We start from the raw sequence: 24,887 nt of genomic DNA on the forward strand, positions 1-24,887 counted from the left end.
GTTAGCTGTACCTTTGGTTTACATTTGAAAGTAATAGAATATTTTTCCTTTATTAACAGTTAAAGTCAACCTTGCCTTTGCATATTTAAAATGATAATTTCCTTTTCAGTTGAATAACTCAGTTCACAATTCCTGTTCAGAGTTAAATTATGAATATATGGAATAATTTTTCCCCTGTATATGCAAACTTTATGATGTTAAATGTGAAATGAGTGACTGCTGAGTTGGTGAGATTAAATGGGTGACAGGATCATTCAGTATTAAATTCTTTGCACCGCTTGATTGTTTTTCTTTGCAGAATCACTTCTGGAGAGAAAATTATTTCAGAAACATGCTTTTTTCCCGCAGGTATAACCTTGAAGTTATTCTGCAGCTATTGCAGAACAGTCTGTCTTCATGTTTGTGTTCTTCATATCTAAATTGTAGTTTTTGTCACTTTTGCAGAAAAGGGTCCATACGGCATTACTGTGTCTGTTTTTATTTTATGTGTGTATTCTTTCCAAAGTGATCAAATCTGCTTGTACCTCAGCAAAGTAATTTAGGCTTTGAGTATTTTGTTCTAGGAACTCCTAAGAAAAATCATTTAAAACGTAAAGTTGATTTCAAGTAGTGCAAAGACAAATCTGTGTCTTAGCTTATAGAATCTTAATAGTTTTTATGTACTGAAACCTTCATAATATAGAGATTTAAAATAACAGAAAAATTCCACGAGCAAATTGAAAGAACACATTATTGAAAGATGAAACACATTATTGAAATCATGTTATAAAATTAAATTCTTATAAATCATTTCAGGTATGAAAATTGCTGTCATAAATTGGAAGACAGTTTCTTTATTTTGAAGGGTAGTTGCTTTACAGAGTTTTGTTGTTTTTTGTCAAACATCAACGTGAATCAGTCATAGGTGTACATATGTGCCCTTCCTCCTGAACCTCCCTCCCATCTCCCTCCCCATCCCATCCCTCTAGGTTGATACAGAGCCCCCTGTTTGAGTTCCCTGAGTCATACAGCAAATTCTCATTGGCTGTCTATTTTACATATGGTCATGTAAGTTTCCATGTTGCTCTTTCCATGCATCTCACCCTCTCCTTCCCCCACCACCCACGCCCCTGCCTAAATCCGAGTCCATAAGTCTGTTCTCTATGTCTGTTTGTCCGTTGCCTGAGAATAAATTCTTTGGTGCCATCTTTCTGGATTCCGTGTATATGTGTTAGTATGCAATATTTATCTTTCTCTTTCTTACTTCACTCTGTGTAATAGGCTCTAGGTTCATCTACCTCATTAGCACTGACTCAAATGTGTTCCTTTTTATGGCCGAGTAATATTCCATTGTAGATATGTACCACACTTTCTTTATCCATTCATCTGTTGATCAGCATTCAGGTTGTTTCCATGTTCTAGCTGCAGTGAATAGTGCTGCAGTGAACATTGGGGTACATGTGTCTTTTTCAATTTTGGTTTCCTCAGGGTATATGCCTAGGAGTGGGATTTCTGGGTGACATGGTGTTTTTATTCCTAGTTTTTTAGTGAATCTCCATACCATCGTCCATGGTGACTGTGTCAATTTACATTCCCACCAACAGTGCAAGACCGTTCCCTTTTCTTCACACCCTCTCCAGCATTTATTGTTTGCAGACTTTTTGATGATGGCCATTCTGACTGGTGTGAGGTGATATCTCATTGTAGTTTTGATATGAATTTCTCTAGTAATGAGTGATCTTGGGCATCTTTTCATGTGTTCATTAGTCATCTGTATGTCTTCTTTGGAGAAAGGTCTGTTTAGGTCTTTTTCCCACTTTTTAATTGGGCTGTTTGTTTTTCTAGTATTGACTTGTTTGTGCTGCTTATATATTTTGGAAATTAATCCTTTGTCAATTGTTTCATTTGTTAGTATTGTCTCCCATTCTGAGGGTTGTCTTTTCACCTTGTTTATAGTTTCTTTTCCTGTGCAGAAGCTTTGCAAGTTTAATTAGATCCCACTTGTTTATTTATTTTCCATTACTCTAGGAGGTGGGTCATAGAGGATCTTGCTTTGATTTGTGTCATCGAGTGTTCTGCTTATGTTTTTCCTCTAAGAGTTTTATAGTTTCTGGTCTTATATCTAGGTCTTCAATCCATTTTGCATTTATCTTTGTGTGTGGTGTTAGGAAGTATTCAAATTTCATTCTTTTACATGTAGCTGTCCAGTTTTCCCAGTGCCACTTGTTGAAGAGGCTGTTTTGCCCCATTGTATATTCTTGCCTCCTTTGTCAAAAATAAGGTACTCATAGGTGTTTGGGTTTATTTATGGGCTAACTTGTTCCATTGGTCTGTATTTCTGTTTCTGTGCCATACTGTCTTGATAACTGTAGCTTTGCAATATAATCTAAAGTCAAGAAGGTTGATTCCTCCAGCCCCATTCTTCTTTCTCAAGACTCTTTTGGCTATTCAAGGTATTTTGTGTTTCCATATGAGTTGTGAAATTTTTTTGATCTCCCTCTGTGAAAAATGCTAGGTAGTTTGATAGGGATTGCATTGAATCTGCAGATTGCATTTGGTAGTATATTCATTTTCATAATATTGATTCTTCCAACCCAGGAACATGGACTATCTCTCCAACTGTTTATGTTGTCTTTGACTTCTTTCATCAGTATCATAGTTTTTCTGTATACAGTTCTTTTGTCTCCTTAGGTAGGTTTCTTCCTAGATATTTTTATTCTTTTTGTTGCAGTGGTGAATGGGATTGATTCCTTAATTTCTCTTTCTGATTTTTCATTGTTAGTATATGGGAATGCAAGTGATTTCTTTGTATTGATTTTGTATCCCACAACTTTGCTAAATTCACTGATCAGCTCTAGTAATTTTGTGATAGTATCTTTAGGGTTTTCTGTTCATAGTATCATGTCATCTGCAAACATTGAGAGCTTTACTACATTTCTGATCTGATTTCACTTTTCTTCTTCTCTGATTGCCTTAGCTAGGATTTCCAATACTATGTTGAATAATAGTGGTTGAGAGTGGACACTCTTGTCTTGTTCCTGATCTTAGAGGAAATGCTTTCATGTTTTCACCATTGAGAGATAGTTTTCCTAGAGTAGAAGTCTTTTGGCTTTTGAAGGAAAATTTAATTTTCCTTTCGAAATTGGAGTTCAAGGCATTTCAATTTGAATTTCAATTTGTACGCCTTTACATGTGAAAATTCCTATAAACCAGCATGATATCAGAATAATATTAATCATGTGGTATTATCTACTCTAATATGCATATATCCAATTAATACATTTTCTTAAAATCATTCCTAAAGCCTAAATCAAGATAAAGGTCCTCAGCCACTGCATGTATGTCCTTCTAATCTGTTCTGGTGAAATCAGTTCCCTTTCCTCAGCAGTCTGTTTTCCTTTAGAAATTCTTTTCCATCAAAAGTTGACATAAACCATTGCTTTTCCCCTTTGCAAAATATTTCCATAAATTCTTTTATTAATAAAAGAGTAAACCTGTCTTGCCCAAGTGTAGAATAAATTGGCACCTTCTTTTTTCACTCATGACCTTATCTACCTTATATGTTTCTTACTTAAAAGAGATAGTTGTTGGAAGCGGGCAAGCTTACTGGATTTTCCCCATTGTCCCAATTTTCTCAGTTGTTTCTTAGAAAGAGGAATATTGTTTATTTTTCCTTATAATGTAAGCAGTTAACAGCAGGATCTTGATTTTTCTTTTAGTTAGCAAAGTATAATGAAAAAGTGAATTGTTACTAAATTATTTTGTGGAAAAATACATCTTAGTAATTGCTGCTGTTGGCATTATTCCCAGCTGATTAGAAGATTTGATGGCCTGTAGGTAAGAATATGAAAACTTATATAGGTATGGATACTGAACAGAATGCTGTTTCACTTAATTTATTTGATCTGCACTATAGAATAGGGAAAACATTTTTATTCATGCAGAACTTTTATTTAATTGGATTTCTTTTTTTTAATATCATACCCTTTAAAAACTTCTCTTGATTTCCCATTGAAAACTGTGAAGATGTCCACCCTATTGTCAGAGTTGGAGAGGAGTTCTACTATAAGGACAATAGAACAAAATTGAGAAGAATGGTTAGCAGATCATTTATGTTAGATCTGCCCTTGTAAGTGCAAAGACCCTACATTGTTTTATGTGGTTTCCCTGCTTTTCAGTACAGTCAAATTGCTGTCTCTTCGCTTTCTGCCACCATCATCACCACTGCTACTACAGGAAACAAGTGAAAAATGTTAGAAAGGATCTTATCACTGTTAGTGAGATATAAAAGGCATTAAACTCTGTGGAATAGAAATCCATTAGGAAACTAATATCTAACAATTATTATTACTTAAACTGTATGCGAGGCATTGTGCTAAGTGCTTTACATGAAGGATTTCCTCTATTATTTATCAAACCTTTATGAGTTGTGAAAATCTGTCAGGATTTTTGGCCACTGAACATGTGATTCAAATTTCTTGTTCTTTGCGTTTTTCCACCTGAATAGACTAAGTGAGAAAATATATAGCCTTGAGCTGTACAAGTTGTTCCAGTAAATTGTTTTTAATCTTTAAATTAGCCAAGATGTTTTCAGTTGCTTGTAACTAAAAACCTAGAATCATACAGATAGTTATTATTATTACTGCTGTTTACAGATGGGAAAATTGAAACTGGTAAAGTTGAATAATGTGTCCAAGCTTTCACAGTTGATCAATAGGAAATCTAGTATTCATATCCAGGCAGTTATACTCTAGAGATGCATAGTAAATAATTAACATCAACATTGGAGGTAATAAAGGATAAATAGATATAGAAGAAAATTGAATCACTGTGGTTGATAAATATTATTTGAGAAGTTATCTTGGAATATGGAAGAAAAGAACAAAAAAGATATAGATGTCCCTAGACATGGAGGCCCGGAGAAGGCAATGGCAAGCCACTCCAGTACTCTTGCCTAGAAAACCCCATGGATGGAGGAGCCTGGTGGGCTGCAGTCCGTGGGGTCGCTAAGGGTCGGACACGACTGAGCAACTTCACTTTCACTTTTCACTTTAACACATTGGAGAAGGAAATGGCAACCCACTCCAGTGTTCTTGCCTGGAGAATCCCAGGGAAGGGGGAGCCTGGTGGGCTTCCGTCTTTGGGGTCACACAGAGTCGGACACAACTGAAGTGACTTAGCAGCAGCAGCAGCAGCAGACGTGGAGGCCAAAGAGAATAAATCTAACATTAAGTATTGTGGATGTTCTTGAAAAGGATGTTAGAATAAGTAGAGCAGAAATAATACTTAAATATAATTTTGGAAGTTTTCTAAGCAGAAAATATAGCTCTGAGTATACAGATTTCAACTGGTCAGCACATTCCAGTCATTGCATTTGGAAAAGGATCCTGTCCAGGGATAATTTTGACAAAGTTTTATATTATACAAAGGTAAAGAGGAAAGGGGTTCTAGAAGAATCCATATAAATAGTTTAACTACAGAAAATTAGATCAGACTGACATATAACTTGGTGTGGAACAGTGTGTTTAGAGTATTGAAGGGGGAAAAAATGCTTATAGTCCAGGAGTTTTATACCCAGCTAGAATGTCTTCAGTGTATGAAGAATGAAAAATATACTTTCAGACATTTAAGAAATCATGAAATGGATTCACTCTTGTGCCCTCATACCCTTTAATAGTTGAAGAAGTGCTCCCTTCAGAGAATAACCAAATATAAGACTCAAGAATGAGAAATTTATGGTATGAAATAGCTAGTACATCATCTCTTACTTGATTAAGATTCCAAGGAATCTAGGGTTATTGTATGCTATCAGTTAGATTTTGCAGTTTTATCCAGTGCTTTTCTGCTTCTTATGGTCCCCAAACTGTATTCTTCACATAGTTCAGATGGATATATTACTGTCTCTGGTGACTGTCCCTGTTAGTCATTGGTACTGTTCTGATTCACTCTTGATAATAGTAGGTAAACTGCATATGTATTTTAGATACTCCACAGGAAGAATGCCTAGTCAGTGTAGGGTATCATTTAGACATTTGGTGGCATTTTTCATTATCACAGCACTTAAGATGTTTTGCAACCTATAAGCTTATATTGAATGCTCTGAGTCATGGTTTGTTGGCTTATTGAATTTGCAAAGACATAAAAGAAAAAAAATCTTCAGTTTGAGCTGGGAACAAATTTCTATACATGTTTTTATCTTCCTTGGATCTATGTGTACTTTAACTGTATGTAAAACATCAGTGTCAGTGGTATCATCTTAAGTATGTTAAGATATATATTTACTTGGAAGAAGTCTTGTAAGGAAATTCCCAAAGGTATTCTAGACAATGAGGAATAGAACTGTGTCCTTAGCACAAGACAGATAGGTTAATGGAGTTCAGCAGTTACCTATCAGATGAGTGAATAAAATGAATGCAATCTGTGCTGAGTAATTACAAATGAGAAAGAAAAATACAGTAACTACCTAATGAAAGGGAGGTATTTGACATTAACAGACGAGTTGACTCACTGGAAAAGAGTCCGATGCTATGAGGGATTGGGGGTGGGAGGAGACGGGGACAACAGAGAATGAGATGTCTGGATGGCATCAGTGATTAGATGGACATGAGTTTGAGTGAACTCCGGGAGTTGTTGATGGACAGGGAGGCCTGGTGTGCTGTGATTCATGGGGTCGCAAAGAGTCAGACGCAACTGAACTGAACTGAACAAAAGAAGGGATATAAATAACTAACGTGCATGTGAAATGATATTTTTACCACACTAGTAATTATAGAAATACATATTAAAATAATGAAAATATATCTGCCTTTCATATTGGTAACAGTTAAAGAGTAAAAAACAGTGTGAGTACAGTGATGTTAGCAATTTCATGCAGTATTGCTAAGAGTAAATTGGCAACCATTTTGGGAAGCACTTTAATGATATGTATATTAAAAGCCTTAAGAATGAGTATATCTTTGGTCCAATAATTCCAAGTGTCTAGTCTAAGGAAATGCTAAGTGTTAACAGAAAAATATTAATCATAGTGATGTTTATGATATCTAAAAATTGGCAACAGCTTGATTATCTAATAAAGTGGAATGAATACATAATAGTACATGAGTATGAAAGGCTTTACACGGCATTTAAAAATCTCATTTCTAAAGAATTTTTAATAACAAGAAAAACTCATAATACAAATGAAAAGATGAGGCATCTAACCATATAGGTAAAAATTTGCTATAGAAATGCACATGTGTGTATATATGTGCGTATACACACACAGGTGCAATCATTAATAAAACAAGAGACACTTCTAAATACTGAGTATTTTTTTCCTTTGTATTTTCTAAGTTTCCTTACAAAAATCATATAATGCTTAATAAAAGCTCTGAAGCCATAAAACAATATGACTGAAGTTTTCAAAAAGATAGTAAAAGGTTCAGTTCAGTTCAGTCACTCAGTTGTGTCCTACTCTTTGTGACCCCATGGACTGCAGCACACCAGGCTTCCCTGTCCATCACCAACTTGCGGAGCTTGCTCAAACTCATGTCCATCGAGTCAGGGATGCCATCCAACCATCTTGTCCTCTTTCATTCCCTTCTCCTTCTGCCTTCAGTTTTACCAAGCATCATGGTCTTTCTAATGAGTCAGCTCTTCACATCAGGTGCCAAAGTATTGGAGCTTCAGCATCAGTCCTTCCAGTGAATATTCAGGATTGATTTCCTTTAGGATTGACAGTAAAAGGTTACCTTTAGATTAAGTTGACAGAGAAGGAAAGAAAAGAAGTAAGTGTATATAGATTGCAAGTTGTGGAAAATATGTCAGATAAATCATGGTTGAAATGGAAAATTTAGCATCACTGTGATGGCAGCCTTCAGATCCAGAGGGTATCATAGCACAGTGATTAGGAGCAGCAGCTCCCACTTCTGCCCCTGGCTATGCTGTGTGACTTTGAGCAGGTTACTTTAGATAGAGGCTCCTGTGTCTTCATTTGTAGTAAAATGAGAATAATGGTTCCAATCTTTCTGAAACAGTGAGTATTCAATAAACATTCACTGGCATTCAAGGATACAGTTGTTACTCTTGAGATGGTATGAAGAAAGGTTGTGGAAGCAGCAAGTTCTAGCCCAGGGCCATTTAGGAAGCACCTGCATCCAAACTGAAGAATATTCAAAGGCATGGATCCAGGCTGAGACTTGGCCCATGGAAGGCGTTCTATCCAGAGGACCAGGCAGAGGTTGCATGCCTTGGGGCCCCTGTGGCATCATGCTGATGAAGCTGATGGGAGGAGTCAACATCTTTCTGCACCCATGGAGATAGAGGTTGTATCTATCATCTTCAAGCAATTCTGCATATCCAATTATTTGTAGATACCTTTACACAGTATATTCAGAAATCTCATTATGAGATTCCTCAGCTATATCTTTACCAGTTGCCTTGGAGGGCTTTTCTACAAAGAATCATTAAGTCAGAAAAGGAAGATGTAGAGAAGTGTACCCGGAGAAGGCAATGGCGAGCCACTCCAGTACTCTTGCCTAGAAAATCCCATGGATCGAGGAGCCTGGTAGGCTGCAGTCCGTGGGGTCACTAAGGGTCGGACACGACTGAGCGATTTCACTTTCACACATTGGAGAAGGAAATGGCAACCCACTCCAGTGTTCTTGCCTGGAGAATCCTGGGGACGGGGGAGCCTGGTGGGCTTCCGTCTGTGGGATCACACAGAGTCGGACACAACTGAAGTGACGCAGCAGCAGCAGAGAAGTGTACCAAATACCTGTATTTTTGGAGTGCTCGACTCACAGATATAACTCCAAGGATGCTTTCCACTGTATTTCAGAGCTTAGAGCAGTGTCTGATACTAATCAACTTTCCATACTTGTTGAATATATATTTATTGAAAATGTCTGTGTGTTCATGGAAAATAGGTAGGGAACAAAACACAAACATTGCAGCAAACATCAGTGTCACTTCATGAAGTGTTCATTCCCTGGGAATAGTGAGGGTGGAAGTAAGAAGGTCCTTCCCCCAAAAACATAGTAGGAAGGGGGTTATATATCCAAAAGAAAAAGTTTCCTCATGACATGTGTCCAAAAATTTATGCCTGATTTTTATAATGGAAGGGAAAAAAAGAATAGTCTCTCATGATAGTCATGAGAGATTTGTTCAAAAATGAATGTTCATTTCTAAAGTGGAATGGTGGTCCTCACATCTTGTTCAGGACCATGCTACCCTTGGGCTTCCTCTACTTGTGCAAACATCTGCCTCTCCAACCCCACTGCCTGGTGACAGCAGACTGACTACTTCTCAAAATGATGTCACTCATTGAGGGTAGGGAGTGAGGCATCTGTTCTGACATGATTATATTTTCCAGCTTTTAAGTGCTTCCAGCAATATTTCATTGAAAATGTAGCCTTAGTGAGTCATGTCTAAGCCTGAAGAAACACTGGTGCTTTTACAGAGAAGTTGAGAGTTTGTCACTGCTGGAATGGCTCATACCTCTAATCTATTCTTGCCTTCCATAACCTGGATGCTATCCAAACCCAATTGTATCCACTCTGACTGATTTATTTGAACTGGCAGAACTCACATGGTTAGACTCTAAATGTTCCCTTATGATATATTCCTACACAGAAGAAAGTAAATGTAGTAATTAGGACTGTCTTATTTTATGACTAGAACTATGCAAAAAAAAAAAAAAATGGAGCCTTTTCCAATATAATTCTTATATTTGGAAAATAACATCCCAGCTTCAAAATCCTTTAGCCCAGGCAGACTAGAAATACACAACGAAATAGAATAGATTGGCCACAGACTGTTGCAAAGCACAAGGTCCAGTTTGTATTCTGTGGCTGTTTTAGGTAGCATTTTGATTGCCCAAAATCGGTTTTTAAACGTCTTGAGAAAACCATGTTCTCCCAATTCAGATTTTGATTCCTACGGCAGAGTAGTACTGGCAAGTTCAAAGGTCATGTACCTTACAGCTCAGAAAAATGTCAGGTGGCCACCTGAGAGCCAGGTTGTGAGGGGGGGAGGTTACCAACCAGGAGAACTGAGCCAAAAAAGAATAGCTCTCTCCCACAGTCTTCAGTAGGACACTTTGGAGGGAGGGTACTGCTGGCTACTGGGCAAGCTAGTCAGTCCTGGGACCCTGTAGAAGCACGGGGAGCCCTGAGCTGAGGCAGGGGGTGGGGGTGGGAGTGTCAGTTTGTCCTGAGGACATCACTGTACCATAGGGAATATTTTTAAATGTTAGCCTTGTTCTTATTTATACTAATAATCTGATAATCCTGACTCATCATTGAATTTACAGAGTTTCACTGTACCCTTCCAAAGAATTCAGTCGTTTCTTAGTAGAATGGGAAGCATGCAGACATTGATGTCAGGCTGACCTGTATTCAAATCCAAACTTCCACAAGTAGCTTTATGCTATTGGGCAAGCCCCTTAACCTTTCATAGCTTGTTTCCTCTGTGAAATTACAACAATGCCCAGTTTGTAGGTTATAGGGTGTATATTTAAAATGCCAGTAAAGTGCTTGGTACTTGATAGGTGGTCAAGCCCCTCTGTAGAAGCAGAGCTGTCAGGTATTTCATGAATATTGAAGTTTTCTGTCTTTGGGGTTTAGTAATAAAACTGGCATTCAGTTCTAATTGCTCCTGAAATTGCTTTTGCAAAATGAAGCCACCCACAAGTGTGGAGTATTGTCTACCCTGTTGCTCTTTGTTTCCTGCAGAGCATTCATTTTTCATTTTCATCTACTGGAAATCTTTATTTCCCAATCTCAGTTTTGTTTGGTGAATTGAAAAAAATCCCACTCCAACCCCTTGTTTCTTGTTAAAACCTGCCTTAGGACTCTTTGTTGCCTAAAATGGATTTAAACATTCTGCAGTCCAAAATAACGTCATAGGATTATTCTGAAAGAGCTCTCTGCTGGATCCAAGAAGCCATTAATTGTTTTGAGACTATGAACCGTAGCTGGTGGAAGTGGCAGATTCTGACTCGGTGCAGGAGACGTGCTGAAGCAATCTGGTGTGCTTCAGGTCCTGCAGCTGCCACAGGGAGGTGCGCAGTGCTGTGGTTTGAGCCCCAACACCTTAAAGGCTGTTTCCAAATGATCACATTGCAAAGAATCCACCCATTTCTTTAAATCAGTTTAGAAAAAGGGATTATTTCTTGAATAAATTTTTTAATATTTTCAATTTTAAATATTAGGCCCCACATGCTCTGTGATATATTGCATTTAGTAAGCCTTTATTTATCTGTAGGACATGTCTAGAATTCCTATCAAACTGACAGCAGAGATGAGACTCTAATAGGAAATAGTAACCTCTAACTTCCTTTTCTTACTGGATGCTAAGAAACAGTGCTCCGATGTTGTGACAGTGTGTATCAAGCACAAATTATTGACGATTTTTTAGTTACCATTGACATTTATTGAGTACCAATGTGTATAACAGTGACTCACATAAGCACTTTGTATGTATCCCCTCATGTCATCCTCACAGAGTCCTAAAATCAGTCGCTATTATTAGTCCCATACAGCTGAAGTAGCTGAGGGTTAATGAGTTTGTAAAACTTAAATCTATTGGAATGTAGACACTGTCATCCATAACAGAAACCCTTGTTCCTAGAATGAGGCCTGCTGCAAAATAGACGCTCAACTGATGTTTGTTGGATGACTGAACTTCCTAAAGTTCACACATCTGATTAGAATTCAGGAATTGACAAAGGAGTCGATTCCAGGGGACTCTCAGACACTAAAGCCTTGTAGCTTAAACTTACATGTTTTTCTGCCCCTCCTTTCCCTTAATCAGCCCTCTATTAGGCAGTTTCAAGAAACAGAGGACATGATCCCCGCCCTCTAGATGCATAATCCAATGAAAGATGCTTAAAACCTAGTAAAGATGTTCAGAATATACTTGCTAAGCTTCAGAATACAAGTTGAGGCAATTAGGCATTAAAACAGTGAACTCTGCCATAAATATGTGTTAATTGGGCTTCAGGTTTAGCTGCTCTGAAAAATGAGACATCAAAATATCATGGCTTAAATAAACAAGATAGAAATTTGCTTCTGTTGCAGAACATTCCAGAGAGAAGTGGTCCAGAGCTGCCAAGGCAGCTTTGCCTCATGGTTGCTGTCAGCGTCTGAGACAGCTCCCAGTTCTCATCAGGTTCTGTCAGGAGGTAAGGGTGAAGAATCAGGGGAACAGACGTGTTCCTTTCAGAGGGCATGGTCTAGAGAGGCTTGTTCCTCTCAGGCATTGAACTGGGTGAATTTGACCATGTGGCCACAACAAGCAGCCTCAAAAGCTGGGACTGCAGGCTCCAGCTAAGTTCAGATACAATGATGATCAACAACTAACAGTTTTTCCCACAGTCTACTTGACAAAAGTGTGGGTGCCCTGGTCTATGGGCCTTGTTGCTCTTCTGCCCTCTTTTCTATCTGGCTTACTCTGCCTTCTTGATTAGTGCTGGACTGGGCTTAGCTGTACTGGGTGCTCATTGTGGCTTAGCAAAGGTCAGAATCATTACACTGATTTTTAAATTCTCTTTTAACATTTATAAGTGAGATGCTGTGGATGATAGACTAAAATTTGATTTCCTTGTGTTTGGTTTTTAAAATTTATTGTAGTTGGCTTACAACATTGTATTAATTTCTGCTGTACGCAAAGTGAATCAGTTATACATTTATATAATTTTCCTATTTTTTTCCATTATGGTTTATCACAGGATATTGAATATATTGATAGTTTCCTGTGCTGTATATACTAGTTTACATCTGCTAATCCCAAACTCCCAATCCATCCCTCCCCCTAAACACTCACCCCTTGCCAACTACAAATCTCTTAACGTCTGTGAGTCCATTTCTGTTTTGTAAATAAGTTCTTTTTTACTATTTTTTTGGATTCTACATATAAGTGGTTATCATATGATATTTGTCTTTCTCTTTCTGACTTCACTTAGTATGATAATCTCTAGGTCAACCATGTTGCTGTAAATGGCATTATTTCACTCTTTTTTATGGCTGAGTAATATTCCATTGTGTACATTTATCACATCTTTATCTGTTCATCTGTCAATGGACATTTAGATTGTTTCTGTGTCTTGGCTGTTGTAAATAATGCTGCTGTTTGCAGAGGTGCCAGTATCTTTTTGAATTGCAGTTTTCTCTGGATATATGCCCAGGAGTGGGATTGCTGAATCACATGACAACTCTAGTCTTTGAAGGAACCTCCATACTGTTTTCCAGGCTTCCCTTGTGGCTCAGCTGGTAAAGAATCCGCCTGCAATGTGGGAGACCTGGGTTCGAACCCTGGAAAACGGAAAGGCTACCCCCTCCAGTATTCTGGCCTGGAGAATTCTGTATTATGGAGAATTCTAGAGAATTCATGGCTTGTATAGTCCATGCAGTCACAAAGAGCTGGACATGACTAAATGACTGTCACTTCACTTCATACTGTTTTCCATGTTGTCTGCACCATTTCCGTTCCCATCAGCAGATGTATGAGGGTTCTCTTCACACCCTCTCCAGCATTTATTTGTAGATTTTTAAAAATGATGGCCTCATGGTGATACCTCATTGTGATTTTGATTTGCATTTCTCTAATAATTAGCGATTTGAGCATCTTTTCATGTGGCTGTTGGCCATCTGTATGTATTCTTTGAAGAAATGTTTATTTAGATCTTTGCCCCTTTTTCGATTGGATTTTGTTGTTGTTGTTGAGTTTAATTTCCTTGCGTTCTCAATAAGTTTCTTTTTTTAAATGCTCTTTTGTATCTCCTTTAAGCCTAAATATGCCGATTTTTGAAGTCCTGTTAATATTGCTTAAATTTTTTTAAAAACCCTCGTCAAACTTTTCATGCTCTTGCCATCTTGTAACATAGTATTGGAAATTACTAAATATGCTATGATATCTTATTGGTTCATTTCTATTTCTTTACTTCTCTGTTCCTGCATTTGGAAAAACTACACTAACCTAGGGTTTTAACTTTAAATATATTTTTGTAATGTTATCAGGTCTCTCTTCAGAGTTACATCTGTTAGTTTTTTTCCCCTATAATACTGAAAATTTTTCTCTACAGTTTGTAACTAGAAATGAGTAAATTTCACAATATAATCTCAACAAAACATTACTCTTTTAGGAAGACAAAAGACGTTTTCTAATTCAAACTTTTTAATCCCTAAGAGTAGGAAAGTTATCTATCCTTTTTCAACTTTTTATTCCCAGTACCTAGAACAATGCTCAGCATGTGACTGTAGTACTCCAGTATTTGTTGACTAAATCATGTAAAAAAAAAATTCTGTTTTAGTCTGTAGGCTTAGTTTAAAATATTGCAAAATAATACACTTAAAGTGTTTTGACTACAGTAACTATCTCCTGTGTGTGTGTCACTCAGTCATGTCCCACTATTTGTGGCCTCATGGACTATAGCCCACCAGGCTTCTTTGTCCATGAAATTCTCCAGGCAAGAATACTAAAGTGGGGTGCCATTTCCTTCTCCAGAGGATTTTCCCGACCCAGGGATCAAACCTGGGTCTCCTGCTTTATAGGCAGATTCTTTACCGTCTGAGCCACCAGGAACTATCCCCTAAATAACCAATATATTTACATACAGCACATGCTCACACACAGGTGTATGCACTCCCATGTGCATGTACACATATGCATTTGTTTGGAGGCCAGGCCACTGACAACTTCACCCCTTTGAAACATTCTAACAGTTGCCATGAAAATGTCCTTATAAGGCCCTCACTCTCAACCTTATTCCACCTAGTCTGCAGCATATAATTTGATTATCTTTGAATTTCATAGATTATGTTTTGGATGTGCAAATTTAGCCAAGGAGTTGAGAAGAGGGGAGGTGAGGAGAGGGAATAGAGGGGAGGAAAAAAGAAAGGAGGAGGGACATCAGAATTAGAAGAGGGACTGACAGCGCCAGGTTACATTCCCGTATCACAGAAAGATACAGAACAACTCCAGGGCAGGGCCCGGGCGCTAGTGATGCCACCCTGTGGTTGTGGTTCTGCATGTTTCGTTAGTAATTGTTAAGAAAGTGTGTGTGTTCCATATGTTATATTTAACAAATCAGAAGAAAGCATAACATCTTAGGGGTGTTTGAAATCAGAAAATAAATTGCCTTTTGGAGGATTAGCTTTGGATATCCAGAAATTTTAATCCTGTGAAGCAACTCTTTACTCAAAGATGACAGAGAAATGAACAATTATTAAGTAGTATAAAGAATCCATATAGCCAGTTTTAGAAAGGAATGCATGAAAAGGTTGTAACTAGGAAGAAGAGCACTGAGGGACTAGACCAGTTCTAGCCATCCTAGTTATCCTTATCAGAGAGGTAAGTAGAATTTTGTCAATAGGATGATAATTAGTGTTTACTGTGCACTTGGGCCAGGCACTGTGCAGGTGATGACAGTGTGTATACTAATTAAGTTCCCCCCAGTAGCTCTGTGATCTAGGAATTGTGCAGATTATCTTAAATATTTTAAATGCATGGGAAATGAGGTGTAAATGGGTTAAGTTGCTGTTTGTGAGCAATAGTAATGAAGGATTTGTTTTGTTTGATGACATTGAGTATTGAATGTGGTCTAAATGGAACATGCCACCAGAAGCCAGAAGGTCCTCTATTCTCATTCAGTCATCCATCCAACTCTGCCTGCACATAACTGTTACCATGTGTAACTGGCTGTTGGATAAGTTCACATGCTTCATCTGTCCAGGAGATGAGATCACAGATCCATGATCATGAGAGAGCCCTCTTTACGTGCAGGTGCAAATAGGGAGTGCTGGCGCTCAATGAATGAACCACCACTCTCCCACCCTCCATCCCTCCCTACACACGCAGACAGACAGACACACACACACACACACACAGACACACACACAGACACACACACACACACACACACACACACACTCTCCCTCCTTCCTTCCCTCCCTCCCACACACACACACACACACACACACACACACACACACACACACACACACACACACACACACACTCTCTCTCTCTCTCTCTCTCTCTCTCTCCCTCCTTCCTTCCCTCCCTCCCTCCCTCCTCCTTTTACCCTCAAAGGCCTCTCAGTCACAGGACCAGGATCTGATTCCATTCTCTCCACACCCGTGTCGTTGGGCACCCAGAGACCCAGAACCTGTAGTCTTGAGTCCTGAGCCTGGCAGAGAGCAGGCCTGATTTCCATATTTAGTTGGGAGCTACTGGGCACTGGAAAGTTGAGCTTTCATTCTGATTAGCTTGGTTATCTGAGGAGGAAGTCTTTCTTTGCTTCCCTTTTTTGGGGGCCCCGCTTCCTCACCAGACGCCTGGGCCTCCTCTATTTCTCTGTATACTCTCACTTTACCAGCTGTTTCCTCTTCCTGCAGCCTCAGTTTTGTCCTTTTTTGCTCCTCCTATAACCCCACCAGAAGCACTGTCTCTTGTTGTTTGTTCAAGGAAAGGGAAGTGGAAAAAGAGGCTTAAAATTTTGAGATATGGGTAAGTCTGTTCTTCTAAGTTGTAAACTGCTGGAGGGCAAGTTCCCTTGTTATACATTGCAAAGCATTAATAAAATCTTATGAACTTAATGCTTTTTATAATAACAAAGCATAACTGTAATGGAATTTAAGCAGATGCAGAAGTGTTGGGATTTTCCTTATAATACCTACATTCAGTTCATAATCTTCACATGTATTTAAGCTTGCTTCCGGTGGTTATTCATCATATCCATGAAAAATTATAGCTGTTCATTGATATACATATGAATATATGTAATTATATATAAATATATATGTAATGTACATAAATATGTGTGTGTGTAATATATCTGCATATTTACCACCTAGTGACATGCTTGTTTCTAACCTGGTACCATAGTTTTTCCTATTTGTAAACTTGTGATAAAATTTGTTAAGTGCATTGTATAATATGATCTAATTAGTTTAATATTTATAAAAATTCTTTGAACATAATTACTGTACACTTGGCAATCGGTTGTGCCAAAAATTATGATTGCTTTCTTCATGTAATTCCCAGGACCCAGTTTCTCCTACATATAGTTTCTCTCATGATCAATCAAAAAAGGTTTATATGCAGTGGCTTTGAAAACACTTCAAAATTAGAAGCATATTTATGGTTGAGGGAGATACTGGATCATATTATACTTGGTGGTTTTAATCTTGAAAATAAATGAATTGTAAGCTCAGATTAAATTGGTATCTCTTCAGTCATTTATACCTTGACATTTGGATTCTACCCGTCAAACTCTGCATTAGGCTGTCAGATTATTTTTTAAATGTTTCTTGAATTTGTAGCACTATTCTGGGATTTATTTGAATTGAATTTTATGTAGGTAGAGACTTTTATGTGATATACTTAAAATAACATTAAATATAATGAATAAGTAAAAGATTTCAAATGCCTAGCTTTTTAGATTCCTTTAACCAAAGAATTTAGTAAAGTTCTTTCCCCAATATACTTTTTCATATAGTTTGGGGTTTTTGTTGTTGTTGTTCAAACATAATTTTTCTTCAGACTTTTGTTTCACTTTCCTTGAAAGATTATGAAAACCATCTCTATTACTGCATTATTGTTGCACTCTAAACCTGCAAACAGAAAATGCTTAGGTAAAGATGGATAGATGGTATAAACAAAAGACATTGTATATTTAAAGCCTGATGCTTTTTTGGAATGTTGCTTTTCAAGTAGTCACAAGATACTTGGGAGTTCAGTTGACCTCAGTATACAAGAAACAAAAGTGATATTTTTGTTGGGATAGTAACAGCATAGGGCTTGAACCAAAAATTGTAAGCAGTAATTAGCCCACTAAGGTGTCAAATTCAACCTAATTTCACTTTTGAGAAAAATACTTCCTCTCAAGCAGCTCAGTTTGGTGGATAGAAGATTAAAACAACGTCCACAAAGAAACAATAAGGAGAAGCATTGAGGCCCAGATTATGAATAAAAAGCAGTGGGGTGTGATTTATGGACTGAGAGAAAAGTAAGCTGGGCCTGTATACATGAATGGCTGAAATACCAAAGTTCAGGTGGTAAAAGGTAAGAGATGAGTTGTAATCACACAGCACCAGGCTAGAGTAAGTCAGACTGTTTTTTTTAATGTTCATTCTGTCGCTGAACGCTGGGGGATTTTAGAAAAGACTTGACTTCACAGCATTTCAGCTTCCCTACTGATTAGGTGGCCAGGGATGGTATGGCAGCTGTTCAGAGAATGGCATTTGAAGTCCGACCAGTCTGGGTTGAAACTTTGAACTCAGTTTTAATGTAAGTGTTAAATCAAACTGGTAACTTATCTATGGTAAGTATGTTTCGAGAATTTTATCAAGTTTCAAGAAGTTAATTTTGCGTTGTGAAATGCAAATTTGTATTCTTTTACACATTTTTAAGAGGAAAGGTGGACTAATAGCGGAAAGAAGAAGCTGTAGTACATCTCAATATTTGATGGTATATATAACATTACATTTATACCAAAACCAGCAGAGACATTAATGATAAAAAAAAACTATAAACCATTATCCCTCATGAATATAAATATAAAAATCTTTTATAAAATATTAAAGACCAACTCAACAATATGTAAAAATTTAGATCATCATGACCAAGTATGGTTTATCCCAAGAATGCAGGGTTGGCTTAGAATTTGAAAATTTTGCAGTGTAATTCAACAGATTAATAGAAAAAAAGAGAGAAAACCCACATCATTTTCTCAGTGGAAAAAGAAAAAGCATTTGATAAAATTTCAGTGCCCATTCATGACGAAGTCTCTCATCAGGCCCAAATAAAGGGCATTTATGAAAAACTTAAAGCTAGTGTTACATTTCATGATTAAAGACTAACTATATTCCAAGATTTTAACCAGTACAGTAAGGCAAGAAAAAGCACAAAAATTGGAAAGGAAAATTAAAGCAAAAACAAGCACAAAAATTGAAAAGGAAAATTAAAGTTATGTTTTACAACGAAGACATGATTTTACATATAGAAAAGTTTAGAGTGGGAGTCAGCAAACTATAGCCAGATTTGGGCCATCTCCTACTTTATGACCTGTGATTGTGACTTAAGATGGTTTTTACATTTTTTTGCCTATTTGACTGTAAGATAGATAAAACCATGTTAGAAAACATTTTGGCAATTCTAAAATTAATCATACAATTACCTCATGATTCAACACTCTCGAGTACAACCCAGGAATGAATGAAATAAAAATGTCTACACAAAAACTTACATATGAATGTTTATAGCACCATTTGTGGATGTTTACAGTACCCCCAAATTAGAAACAGCTTAATTGTCTGCATGCAGGTGAATAAACAAATTCTATTTTGTTCATACTACTAAATAAGAAAAAAAAAACACTGATACACACAACAATATGGAAAAATCTAAAAAACACGCTAATTTAAGAAATCAGACAAAGAAGAGTTCATACTACATTATTTCATTTATGTAAAATTTTAGAATAGACCAAATTCACCTACAACAGCAGAAAGCAAACCCATGGTTGCCAAGGAGTAGGGAGAAGGCATATGAAAAGGAGTTATGGCAATTTTTGGAGAGTGAGATACTCTAAATCTGATTGGAGTTATAGTTCATTGTTGTATATATTCAGTGAAACCCATCAAACTCTGCATCTTTGAAATGGGTTTTATTATATGAAAGTTATACCTCAAAGGTGACTTTAAAATAAAAAAATATTATGTTTTAAAAAACCCAAATATGACTTGTCTTAAACTGGATTGTGAGCTTCAGCAGAGCTTTGGTAACAATTTTTTTTTTTTTAATCTCCTTCATTTAGCTAGGTACTCAGTGCAAATATTTTTGAGCAAATACCTTGAGTAAAATATAGAAACAAGGTGACCTAATAGGCTGAGAGTAGAAGAATGAAGTTCCCTGGAGTTCAGCCAGCAAAGCTCAAAGGCCACAATTCAGATCTGTGCTGAGGCTGGGTGAAGCTGCTGTATATAAAATTTTTGTTTTAGATTTGTTCATCCTAACATTTATTTTTCTGTTGGGGAAGAATGTGTGCAATGTAATCCGCCATGACTGGAATTACAGATAAAGCCTTTGGGATGGCAGACAGGGATTCAGACGATTAACTGTCTGTGGGGTACTTTATAGAATATAGGAAACGATTTTATTGAAATAACATAAGGAGCCTGTGTTGGTAGTTTTAATAAAATCAAGCCTGACTCATCTATGTGAGGACCAGGATTATGGGAATAACATCTTATACTTCTGGAGTATTTTAAGATTGAAACAGTTATATTCATGTTTGCTTATGAAGAAACAGAATTGGATGGATAAGTAAAACTTGAACCCTGTGGAAAAAAATTTAATATTTGTATCTGGCTTCTCTGTGTTAACACTGAAGAAATTGCTTTAGGTTATACAACTCTGTAATGTTACGTTTCCAGCATTACCAGAGGGTATTTTTACAGAGGAGTATCATGTTTTATTTCATGTCTGAAAAATAAACTTGAGTCAGTGTGTTCTGCTTTAGTCCCTTAAAATTTTATTGCAGTATATTTCAGAGTTTGGGAGAAAGTTCTTAGTGGCCTTGAGGCTTCATCCCTATAAGAAATGAGTGAGTGGGTTGAATCTGCACCCCTCCCCTAACCCCACCCCTGATTTTGACTTCTTACCCCATTCTTTGCTTATTCAGCACTCTGGGAATAGCTGGGCCTACAAGTAGTTAGGTGCAGTCAGCCCTCTGAAGTTCATCCATATTTCATCCCTGCTCCCTTCTTTAAAAAAAAAAAAAGAAATTATGTTAATTGGAGCATAATTACTCCAATTTATGTTAATTGGAGGATAATACTTTATAGTATCATGATGGTTTTTTCCACACATCATTATGAATCAGCCATATGTATGCATGTGTATACATGTATACATCCTCCATCCTGAACCCCACTCCCCATCCCTGTTTCTCTTAACCCTATTAACTCGTTGGCTCATCTTTGCCTTATCAAGAAGCATTTGATCTTGTGGGCTTGTTTGGATCAAGACATGCTATTAATCCAGGGGATGCATCATTGTATTACTTACATTGTATTCTTATAACTGGACATAGATGTGTCTTGAAGAGAGAAGAAAATTGACCCCCACCTCTGAAATGTTTGCAATTAATTGGTACTTAATCGATACACACCAGCCATGGTATTTTGGCAGATGGGACTGCTTTCTCCTGGTTAGAGGGTCTTATGGGGTTGGGTCAGCCTTACTCTCAAGTATTAATAGTTGAGGAAAAAAGATCAGGACTTCTTGGGGTGTAGTGAGTAGATTGCCTTTCTCAGAATCATCCATTATTTTTCATGAGCATCCATTACACTTGTGCAAAATTAATCCTGAAATAGAATTAGGAGAGAAAAAAACCCACCTTTGGCAACCACCATAGATGGTTGGATGGCATCACCGACTCTATTGACATGAGTTTGAGCAAGCTCTGGGAGTTGGTGAAGGACAAGGAAGTCTGGCATGCTGCAGTCCACGGAGTTGTAAAGAGTCAGGCACAACTGAGAGACTGAACTGAACTGATAGTAATAATTGCTTGGAGCATGAACCACCAGTGGCTGCTAAAACTAGTGTATAAGGATGATGAGAAACATGATATTTATATAATCTATTACATAGTCTCAAAGTATCTCCCTATAGGATGTTATTAGTTACAAAAGGAAAACAAGTGACTTTACAGTGGAAAAACATGATACACACCACCTAAATTAAGTGCTCTAAGTTAAAATTAACAATAATGGGACAAAACAGTGTTATGTGCCTTTTTCCACTTTCTCTTCCCCCCTCTTTTTAATGTGCATAGATGAAATTGAGTAAGCTAAATTTTAGGTATAATTTCCTTCCCTATAGAGGTCCCTCCTATGCATAAAATATCCTAACCAGTATCTCTGGACCGTGATTTTCAAGATGGAGCCTTTCAGACTATGCTATATACCATAATTTATCAGTACTTTGTGACTGATATATTTCTGCACCTTTCATCATATAGATAGATACCTTTGATCTTACCTAGCAAGGTCATTTGCCTAGCCATTTGCCTCTGTACAAATATCTGTTTTGAATTTTTGAACAGTATGACATTTTTGGTTCCTAGATGGGGTTCTTAGAACACAGACCCTCCAAAGATATTCATATAGACCTGCATGGGATTTGTTGGGGTTAATTGGCCTCTCCATTGCTATATGACCTAAATGTCTCCTGAGGTATATTGGTTCCCACTTGATCCATTTCCTTGATAAACTTAATATCAGAGCTTTCAGTGGTCTGGTCTCAGTGTGATTCTGCAATCACCATTTGTATGCTCACTGTTCTACAAGAGTGAAGACTCCCTTCCTTGGGTTGTCCTATGTGTCCGTTCCGTTCTGTCGCTCAGTCGTGTCCCGACTCTTTGTGACCCCATGGACTGTAGCCTACCAGGCTTCTCCATCCATGGGATTCTCCAGGCAAGAATACTGGAGTGGGTTACCATTTCCTTCTCCAGGGGATCTTCCCGACCCAGGGATCGACCCTGGATCTCCCGCATTGGAGGCAGATGCGTTAACCTCTGAGCCACCAGGGAAGCCCTGTGTGTAAGATGTTACAAATGGCAAGAGACTAGCTCAGACACCTTTTATGTCTTATCCTTCTATTAAAGTTCATTTTAACTAGACAAATTTGGAATTAAAAATGGGTAACTTTTTTCTCATTTACAATTTATTAATAAGCAGAAGGAGAAGGCAGAGATCGATTTAATGTCAGAACCCAGAATTTTAATCTTTCATGTTGATGTGTTTAGAAAAGGATTATTACTATTCTGGTGCCTGTATTTTGCATTTGTTAACAAAATTTTAAATTAAAACAAGTTTTTGTATATTCAATTCAGTTCAGTTGCTCAGTCATGTCCAACTCTTTGCAACCCCGTGAATCGCAGCACGCCAGGCCTCCCTGTCCATCACCGACTCCCGGAGTTTACCCAAACTCATGTCCATCAAGTCTGTGATGCCATCCAGCCATCTCATCCTCTTTCATCCCCTTCTCCTCCCACCCCCAATCTCTCCCAGCATCAGAGTCTTTTCCAATAAATCAGCTCTTCACATGAGGTGGCCAAAGTATTGGAGTTTCAGCTTTAGCATCAGTCCCACCAAAGAACACACAGGACTGATCTCCTTTAGAATGGACTGGTTGGATCTCCCTTCAGTCCAAGGGACTCTCAGGAGTCTTCTCCAACACCACAGGTCAAAAGCATCAATTCTTCGGCAGTCAGCTTTCTTTATAGTCCAACTCTCACATCCATACATGACCACTGGAAAAACCATAGCCTTGACTAGACATACCTTTGTTGGAAAAGTAATGTCTCTGCTTTTTAATATGCTATCTAGGTTGGTCATAACTTTCCTTCCAAGGAGTAAGCGTCTTTTAATTTCACGGCTGCAGTCAGCATCTGCAGTGATTTTGGAGCCCCAAAATATAAAGTCTGACACTGTTTCCACTGTTTCCCCATCTATTTCCCATGAAGTAATGGGACCAGATGCCATGATCTTGGTTTTCTGAATGTTGAGCTTCAAGCCAACTTTTTCACTCTCCTCTTTCACTTTCATCAAGAGGTTTTTTAGTTCCTCTTCACTTTCTTCTATAAGGGTGGTGTCATCTGCATATCTGAGGTTATTGATATTTCTCCCAGCAATCTTGATTCCAGCTTGTGCTTCCTCCAGCCTAGCGTTTCTCATGATGTACTCTGCATCTAAGTTAAATAAGCAGGGTGACAATATACAGCCTTGACGTACTCCTTTTCCTATTTGGAACCAGTCTGTTGTTCCATGTCCAGTTCTAACTGTTGCTTCCTGACCTGCATACAGGTTTCTCAAGAGGCAGGTCAGGTGGTCTGGTATTCCCATCTCTTTCAGAATTTTCCGCAGTTGATTGTGACCCACACAGTCAAACTTTGGCATAGTACTTTTATTGAAGATACAGTATCTTACTTTGATAAATATTATTTTCTTTCAGTGATTACTTTAAAAATTGTATGGACTGATAGGAGATAAAAACATCTAAGTTGTGTAAAATATTTATAGTTATGCGTAATACATATGGTTGTGGTTTTAAAAAGGATTCTAAAATGAGTTAACCTAATGTAAATAGCATTCTACCTCAGAGCAGTGTAGCGGTGGTAATAGTGTTATCCCAGCATCTTAGACGAGAAAACACCAGGAAGGTCAGGTACATACTCTTCCAAAGCTTTTTCTGTGGCTCTGCTCCAAACACAGTTACATTTATTGATCTCTCAGGGAAAAAAAAATTTATTCTGTTGACAATGAAAAGTTAAATCGTACAGTCTCTTAATGTGGAAAGTGTTGCCTGAAACGAAGAAGTCTATTTGTACTGTACTTCAAGGTGGATTAGCGAGTGAACCTTATAGTGTTATTGCCAGAATTTTAAGAAAGGCACTTGTGGGTGAAAATATAACCTAATAAAAAGAAACTATGATGATTTGTGTTAATGTTCATAAGGCAAGTTTATTAAGGCATAGTTTGCTGCTGCTGCTGCTAAGTCACTTCAGTCGTGTCCGACTCTGTGTGACCCCATAGACGGAAGCCCACCAGGCTCCCCCGTCCCTGGGATTCTCCAGGCAAGAACACTGGAGTGGGTTGCCATTTCCTTCTCCAATGTGTGAAAGTGAAGTCGCTCAGCCACGTCAGACTCGTAGCGACCCCATGGACTGCAACCCACCAGGCTCCCCCGTCCATGGGATTTTCTAGGCAAGAGTACTGGAGTGGCTTGCCATTGCCTTCTCCGAAGGCATAGTTTATATACAATAAAATATACCCTTTTAGTAAGTAGTCCTGTGAGTTTTGAGACATGAATACAGTTAAGATTTCAACACATTTCCATCATCCTGGAAAATGTTCTGTAAC

The 24,887-nt window shown here is 37.8% G+C and overlaps 1 protein-coding gene across 12 annotated transcripts in view; it reads left to right on the plus strand.

The window, feature by feature from the left end:
* The window catches only part of PKP4 (plakophilin 4), a 274,592-nt gene that overhangs the window by 84,774 nt on the left and 164,931 nt on the right, over nucleotides 1–24,887 (plus strand). The window contains exon 1 of one of the 12 annotated variants that reach the window (XM_088829543.1): nucleotides 12,045–12,142. The exons of the other annotated variants lie outside the window; for them this stretch is intronic. The gene's annotated coding sequence lies outside the window, so the exon portion shown is untranslated. Of the gene's footprint in view, nucleotides 1–12,044; nucleotides 12,143–24,887 lie in introns of those variants that run through there. 12 annotated transcript variants of the gene reach the window in all.

This window comes from Moschus berezovskii, chromosome 2 (genome assembly GCF_049115385.1).
Source record: "Moschus berezovskii isolate FMDL1 chromosome 2, NW_MosBer_1.0, whole genome shotgun sequence".
Taxonomy (NCBI): Eukaryota; Metazoa; Chordata; class Mammalia; order Artiodactyla; family Moschidae; genus Moschus; species Moschus berezovskii.